Source organism: Octodon degus, unplaced genomic scaffold, assembly GCF_000260255.1.
Source record: "Octodon degus isolate 3935 unplaced genomic scaffold, OctDeg1.0 scaffold00028, whole genome shotgun sequence".
Taxonomy (NCBI): Eukaryota; Metazoa; Chordata; class Mammalia; order Rodentia; family Octodontidae; genus Octodon; species Octodon degus.
The window spans coordinates 15,388,300-15,396,268 of NW_004524604.1; positions in this window are offsets into that span (position 1 = coordinate 15,388,300).

The following is a 7,969-nucleotide window of genomic DNA, read 5'->3' on the forward strand; positions in this document are numbered from 1 at the left end:
AGATCTCATCAAACAGTGGATGTAAATACAGGTCTCAGAGCTTAATAGAACTTAGTAGGAGAGTCAAGCTGAATAGAAGAAGAGATTGCATTGAATACTTGGTCTGTACAGGCTATGTTGATCCATGTTCTGGTTGACTAGAGGAGGTAAATAAACTTTATAAAACAAGGTGTAAAGACATTTAAAAAAACAAGAAGATGAATTTCTCTAGAGATATGAAAACTTCCTCTGTGTGAAATTACAAATAGTTTTATAGGGAACTGGGGAGATGGCTCAGTAGAATAATTGTTTCCCTGGCAAGTGCAAGGGCCTAAGCTCAATCCCCAGTTCTGCCAAATAAATAATAAATAAATAAATAAATAAATAAATAAATAAATAAATAGTTTTATGAAGAAGTCTTTTTTGATTTGTATCTGAAACAAAAAAGTCACTAATTTGAATTCTGATATGTATTCAGCCAGTAGAGTACACAAATTGTTTTCTTGTTAGATCCTGGAAATCAAATAGGCTTCCAAATCAGGAGCTTAGTCACTGAAGAACCATCTAGTTTGCTTGAAACACACAATCAAAAGTTTATGGTGGGGTGAGGGGCAGAAATGGCTCAGTAGAATTAAACACTGGGACTTTTAAGATTTATTTAAACAAACCCCTTTATTTTGTAGTCCAGAACACTGTGCATAGAATGTATTAGGTGTGCATTTCCTCCAACAATTATGAAGGGCTTGTGTAACATGTCTGTGGTAAGTGAAGCATCCCAAGCAGATTCTTTCCAGCGTGGGTACAGAGGCTCCACAACTGGACAAGACACCGTGGAGACAGGAGAGAGCAGTGCTCTCGCATCCTAATTCTTCATCTTGATAATTTTACCTAATATGATGAGAGGAAATTTGCAGATACAATTAAATTCAGGATGTGGAGCTGAAGACAATATTCTGAATCAATGCATGAGCCCAATATCATCACTCGGGTCTTACAAGGAGGAAGCTAGAGGACCCAATTATTATAAGACATATGAATAGAACTGACACTGGTGTAAGGAACATGCCACAAATGAAGGGATTCAAAAGATAAAAATAAATGTTCTCTTGAAGCCTTTAGTATCCGTGCCAGCCTCTTGTCTTCAGAATTTTGAGCTTCAGCGGTCTATGAGAGTAACTTTATGTTATTTCAAGCTAACAAGTTTGCGATGGTTTGGTTCACCAAAAGTAAGAGACTGGTATCTAATTTCAGGTCACTCTAATCCCTATTGCTTCCTTGTGCCAATTTACATAACAATTTTTTATGCATTAGTTTCCTTATCTCTAAAGTAAGAATACAAAATTTTAAGATTATTTGATGATTTATTCTTTGTTTTTTGTTTGTTTGGTAACAAGCATTGAACTAAGGATCTTGCGCTTGCTAGTCAGGCGCTTAGGCCACTGAGCTATCTCTCCAGCCGGATGATTTGTTCTTTGAAAAGTACTTATAGTAGACTTGTTTATACAGCCATAAAATAAACTTCTTGATACTTTGGAGGCTCATTTTATGCTTTAAAGACATGTTAAATATAACTTTGTAAAGGCAATTTTTTTCTTAGCCTTAATTCAAGCTATTTAATAAGTGGTATTTTACTTCATTTGCATTGTCTGAAGGATATCTGACTAGACCACTACCATAAATCTAAGTATGAGAATTATATATACATTTGTATAAAGTTGTACTGTATGTACCAGTTAAATACATTTTAGCATTTAGTTCATTATTGAAATTCTTAAATTTTCAATAAAAGCAGAAACAGAGCAAATAAGAACAGCACATACTTACTGAGTATTACTGACAACCAAATTTACTCTCCCTTTTTTTCTGTCTGCCTGCCTTACTTTTTTTTTTCTGTAACTTTCATTATTTTCCAGCATACAGCCTTTCCTCCCTCATTTCCTTTCTTTTTTTGATGATGTAAGTAAAGGCTCAAGTTCACAAATATGTAAGAATATACAGGGCATTCCTGGTGCAGTATGACTGCATAATATGGGCGGGAGCCTGGAGGTGTTAGAAAGGTATGAGCATAATTGGTTGCAACACAGGTGAGCAAAGAAAGGAAACATCATTTAGAAATAGCTACTCAAAAGCTGTTGAGCTGTCTAGGTGAGAGTCAAGACTAAAAGCAGATGTAGAATTAAATAAGAAACATTGGTGAAATGATTTTTTGCAATCAAATATTTCACAAACACATTTGTTCATCAGGAACTATAACAAATACATCTGTTTTCTATTTCTGACTCACTTTATACAAGAATGCAAAATATTTATCTTTTGAAAGAATTGCAATGGATTGATTGTCACTGCTAACCCAGCTGAACAATTAATTTGATATAAATTTTGAATATATGTTTAAGGGCCAGATATTAATTTTCCTCTGTGAAGCAAAACATCACTTTTATATTACTTTATAATATCCCAATCTATTGGGTAAAATATTACTTCTTTTATTTTTTTTTCTTTTATTAATTTTGGTTGACTTTTAGTCAAGGAAAATTCTTATTGTAGTAGACAAAAATCCCTACATGATGATACAAAACAATAAAATACAAGAAATTACACCTTGATTTTGTTGAGAATTTAGAATATTTGTTTCCTGGTTGCATGTTTCTGGGTTTCACTTTATTTTCAGCACTTTTATTGTTCTGTATATGACGTCACCCATCCTAACTGCACAATTCGCTGATTCAGCTGTGAAGTGATCATGATAATCAACTGAAGAATGTGTCATTTCCCATGTTTTTTCTCTTTTTTATTTTATCTTCCCTCCCTCCCTCCCCCTTTCCTCCCTCCCTCCCCCTTCCCTCCCTCCTTTCTTCCTTCCCTCCCTCCTTCCTTTCTTCTTTCCTTCCTTCCTTCAGCTTTTAGAGCTTGCTATCTAATGTATCAGAGAAAACTCAGTTGTTAATAATAATGAGGTTCTCTTATACGCAAACAAGTTTTTTCCTGCTGCTTTCATGCTGTTCTTTTTGTAGTTGGCATTCAAAAAAGTTTTAGTATGATGTGTGTGGGTGTGAATTATATTTTGTGTTTATTGTATTTCATACTTTTTATGATTTTTATTTAAAAACTCAATAAATTGGAAATTATTACAACCATTATTTATTTGGCTATTTTAGAGCTATTTTCTCTTTGGCTCCTGTCTTTGTACACATGATAGAGTGCTTAATGGTGCCCTACGTTGCTATATTTCTCAAGGCCTTGTTTTTTTTTTTTTTTTTTTTTGCCATTATTTTCTTCTGTTCTTCACCAGGCTTGGTTTCTGTAAATTAATTAATTTCTGTAAATTTATCAATCTGATTTCCTCTTTTGCCACATTAAATCTACTGTTGCTTTCCTCCAAGTAATTTTGGATTTCAGAAATTTTAGAAATAATTCTTAAATCTCTTAATTTCAGTTCTACTTTTTAACTGGGGATTGAACCCAACACTTTTGCACAGTTATACACTCAGTATCTTCCACTTGAAATTATTTTTGTTTTGAGCCAAAGTTTTACTAAGCGAACAAGTTGCACAGGCTGATATTGAATTGCAATCCTCCTTTCTCAACCTTGCATAGGCTGGGATTGTGCCACCACATTTAGTTAATTTTATATAACTTGCTTAATAAAATCTCCATTTAGATCCTGTTTTAGGCATTTTCCATTGCCTGTGGTGAGTGTGTGCGTGTGTGTGTGTGTGTGTGTGTGTGTGTGTGTGTGTGTGTGAGAGAGAGAGAGAGAGAGAGAGAGAGAGAGAGAGACAGAGAGAGAGACAGAGAGAGAGACAGAGAGAGACAGAGACAGAGAGAGATACTTTTCACTGTTTTGCAAGCTTTATTTTTTTTGTGGAAATCTGAAAATGAAGATAATACATTTGAGTACCTCCAGATCCTGATTCTACTCAGGGCTTGTTGTTTACTTCACTGAGCTATTTTCATAAAGTCATGAGCTCAACTTTTTCTGTGAACTTCTTGTTAACCTCCACCTGTTGCTGGCTTGTTACCGCTTTGTTTCCAACTCTCATCTAGGGCATATATTCATCCCTGGTATTGCAGAGGTAAATTCTGCGCCCAGTGTAGGCATGGTCTTGAGGCAAGTCAGGTTTATTTTGACTGCAAGTCTATGTTTTCTGTGATCTTAGTTGTGTCTTCTGTGGTTCACTGCGTGAAGTTAAATGTTCTAGTGTTTGCCTCGCTGCAGTCATGGAGGTACCAGTTCTTTGTAATTTTAAAATTACAAAGAACCTAAATTTCCACTGTTCTCACGAATAACTCAGGTTTGAACCTCCTCATACTATATTTAAAATAAGGTCAATTTTGTGAGTGTCGACTGGTAAGCACTATGGAAATCAGTGCGGAGATTCCTAAAGAAGCTAGGATTGGAGGTCTTATTCAAGCCAGCCCTTCCGCGTCTGGGTATTTTTCCAGAAGAACTGAAAATCTCGTAACACAGTGACACAAGTGCATCCATGTTTATAGCAAATTAATTTGTCATAGCTAAGTCCTGGAAACAACCTAGGTGCCCATCAACTGAGGAATGAACAAAGAAGTTGTGATGCATTTACACAATGCTGTATTATTCAGCTATAAAATAGGATAAATTTGAGTCTTTTGTCAGTAAATGGATGCAACTACAGAACATGTAGGACTATATCTACATACGCAAGCAGGATGATTTGGACACTTGTAGTGTGATTTCTGCTGACCTATGGAAAGAAGCACTTAATGCTTTAACTTGTTTCTTCTTGTTTTTTTCAATTATTTCTCATTTTTTTCTTAATTTCTTATACATTCCTACCTTTTTTTTCTTTCTTCTTTCTTTTGCATGTATATATCTGGTAATATGAATAACTGGTTGAGAAACAACACTGTGTATTACAACAAATACGGTGAAATTCATATTACTTCATTAAGTGAAATTCTGTATCACTTATAATGTTTTTCTATTTCAATTCTAATTTGTACTCTCTTTAAAAAATAAAATAAAGCCAGACTATGAACAGCAGCTCTGCACCATTGCTCCAAAGCTAGGAGTAGGAAAAGTTACACACTTTTTTCAACAAGGACAACCTGCTTCATGGGCAGAGTACTGGGTAAGAAAAGACACCCCGATGTTTTGGTTAGTCATTACTGCCTGAAACTTCAACCTTCTCAGTCAGCTGGGCCAAGAACATTCAGGGTACCACACTTTTCTCAGAATACATCCTCTGCTCGACGAGGAAAAAAGCTTCAGACATTTCAGACAATCTTTATTGAGATCCAAATTGTGCTGCACAAATCTTAGAGAGATAAAATCTAGGAGTCCACTTTACCTGAAGAGATTCACTAGTCCTAGAGTAGGGCTTTGGAAGAAAGAAGGCTTATTTTCCTGGTGACAGACACGTACAGTAAAAGTCCCATCATTCTGAGCAGGGAGGTCTTTGCTGATGTACTTAAATTCTTTTTTTCACTAAGATGTACTAGGTTATCTTAAAGACATGATTCTATAAGTGTTGTACTCTGTTAAAGGGTTTCAAATACTTTCAATTAAAAAATAACTTTTGCTAAACTTGGGTTCTTTGCTTGGAAGATGTGTAATAATTATTGTGCATATTGTGAATTTTGAATTCTCTTAACATTTCTATTTGTTTTTTAAATATATGTATTCCATGCAAATATTAAACACACAAATATTTCACAAATATCTGAAGTTAAAACTTAAACAACTGGGGGTTGAGGAGATGGCTCAGTGGAATAACTGCTTCCCTGGCAAGTAAAAGGGCCTGAGTTCAATCCCCAGTTCCAAAAAAAGAAAAAAATTAAACTACCTTTGGAAAAATGTTGCTTTCACTCATAATTTAATGAGGTACTTCATAGCAAAGAAGATGAATACATCATAACATAAGGAGAAAACAGTTCTAGACAGAAGTAATGAAGAAATTTACCTTTGTAACTAATGATGTAGATATGAAAGCCTATGTTATTTATTATAATAATAAAAGATTGCTCTTCTCTGCTAAACACAAAGTTAAAAGGCGTTCAATGTTGCCAACATGTAGCAGTCTCCATTTGGCCAAATATAATCCAAAGCAATGTGGAGACATTCAGAAATGTGCAAGTGACATTTTCATAGTGTGCATGCACGTTTCCACACTTTTAAGTTTTAATTATCGGTTCATTATTCGTTTTCCATACTTTCTTCTGATATTAACTTTCTATATTTTTGATAAAAAGATAAATGAGATCAGCTAAAATTAACCCTGAGTTAGCACAATTATTATGAGATCTTGTAGTTTCACAGATATATTGTAGCATATATGAAATAAAAATTATTATTAGTAGTAGTATTTTTTGGCAGAACCTGGGATTGAACTCAGGCCTGTGCTTGCCCGGTAAACGTTTATTCTGCTGAGCCATCTCCCCAGCCCCTAAAATAAAAATGATTTAAAAATCAATGATGTTGAGCTGGGGAGATGGCTCAGTACAATAAGCGCTTTCCTGGCAAGCACAAGGGCCTGAGTTCAATCCCTGATTCCACAAAAAAAAAAGAATCATTAATGATGATTATCTGAGTACATAGAAAATAACAACAATTTTAACCAGGAGGTATTTCTAAAGAAAAATTGTCTAAGTTCCAGAAAATTTGCATGCATCCAAAATGTTTTGTATCTGTGAAGCACTAGAAAGAATACCCTGAAAACTCCCATACAATGCTCTATGAGATTTTACCATTTTAATAAATATTTAATTGTACTTATTGATTTTTTCTCTTTATTCAATTTTATTCATAATATTTGCCTTGTAAAAGTTTAATGTTCTCATTTACTCTGACCTACTAAATTAACCTTGTGCATTTTGTATTGCACTTTTGTTTCCAAGTTCTCTACTTTGTTCAACTGAGACTACATCAATTGTTTTCTTAAAAACTAACTTCCCATCCACTATATTGCCCCTTGAGTAACACACACTTCATCAGCCCTCCAATTTACATTCCCTGCATAGTACTTTTGGCATTTTCTCAAAATAGTCTAAAAGTAGTCAATTATCATTCTCATGAAGATTATGTAAGGCTTTGTTCTTTATTTCTTAAATCTTCCTCAACAGATTCTTCATTGGCAAAATGTGTGTTTCAGATATTGCTCTACTCTGCTCAACACACAGTATGTGACCTGTAACATAATCAGATAAAATTATTTCACAAAATGGCTTTGAAATAACATAGGGCTTTCACTTGGGGGCTGGGAGTATAGCTTAGTATCAGAGTCCTTGCCTAGAATGTGTCAAGTGCTGTGTTCAATCCCTGAAATTGCCAAAAGGCATATTTTTAAGTATTTTAGAGTGATACTCAATTCTAAGAAGTTATTTGCCTGCAATACTTGTTCTGTCATAATGCTTTGAAATAAATTCAGTAATCAATTTATAATCTTTTCAATTCCAATTATAAACTTCATTTACATTTGATGGCACACATTTGCTGAATGCTTGATTTATGCTAACTATAGTATAGAACATACTTTGTATATTTTTTATAATTTTATTGATAAATAGCAATGAGACAATTTCTAATCAAATCGCTAGGACAGTTTCAATAATTAACACACTGCATACATTCTTCTTAGTGGTTAATTGCTATACAAGATGAGGACTTGAGATCCTATTTACAAACACCATTAGAACAAATCAATCTATTCATTAAGAGAATGCAACTCTATATCTATCCTAACCACTTTGAATACACAGATACAAAATGGACATTCATCTGTATCCCCCTTTTTTGTTAAGTTCCATCATTTAAATAATATAGGTGTGTAAACTCAGCAAAATATTCTAAAAGAGTCCAGTAGTCCATAATAGTATTGGGTCTTCTGCTTCACAGGCAATGTCAGAAAATGTTGACCTGAATCCCCCACAGCTCAACATAACAGCATGGCTTTACTTCCTATATTTCGTCTTCATACTTTTCTACTGGATGGTTAAGATCAAGGTAAAGAAG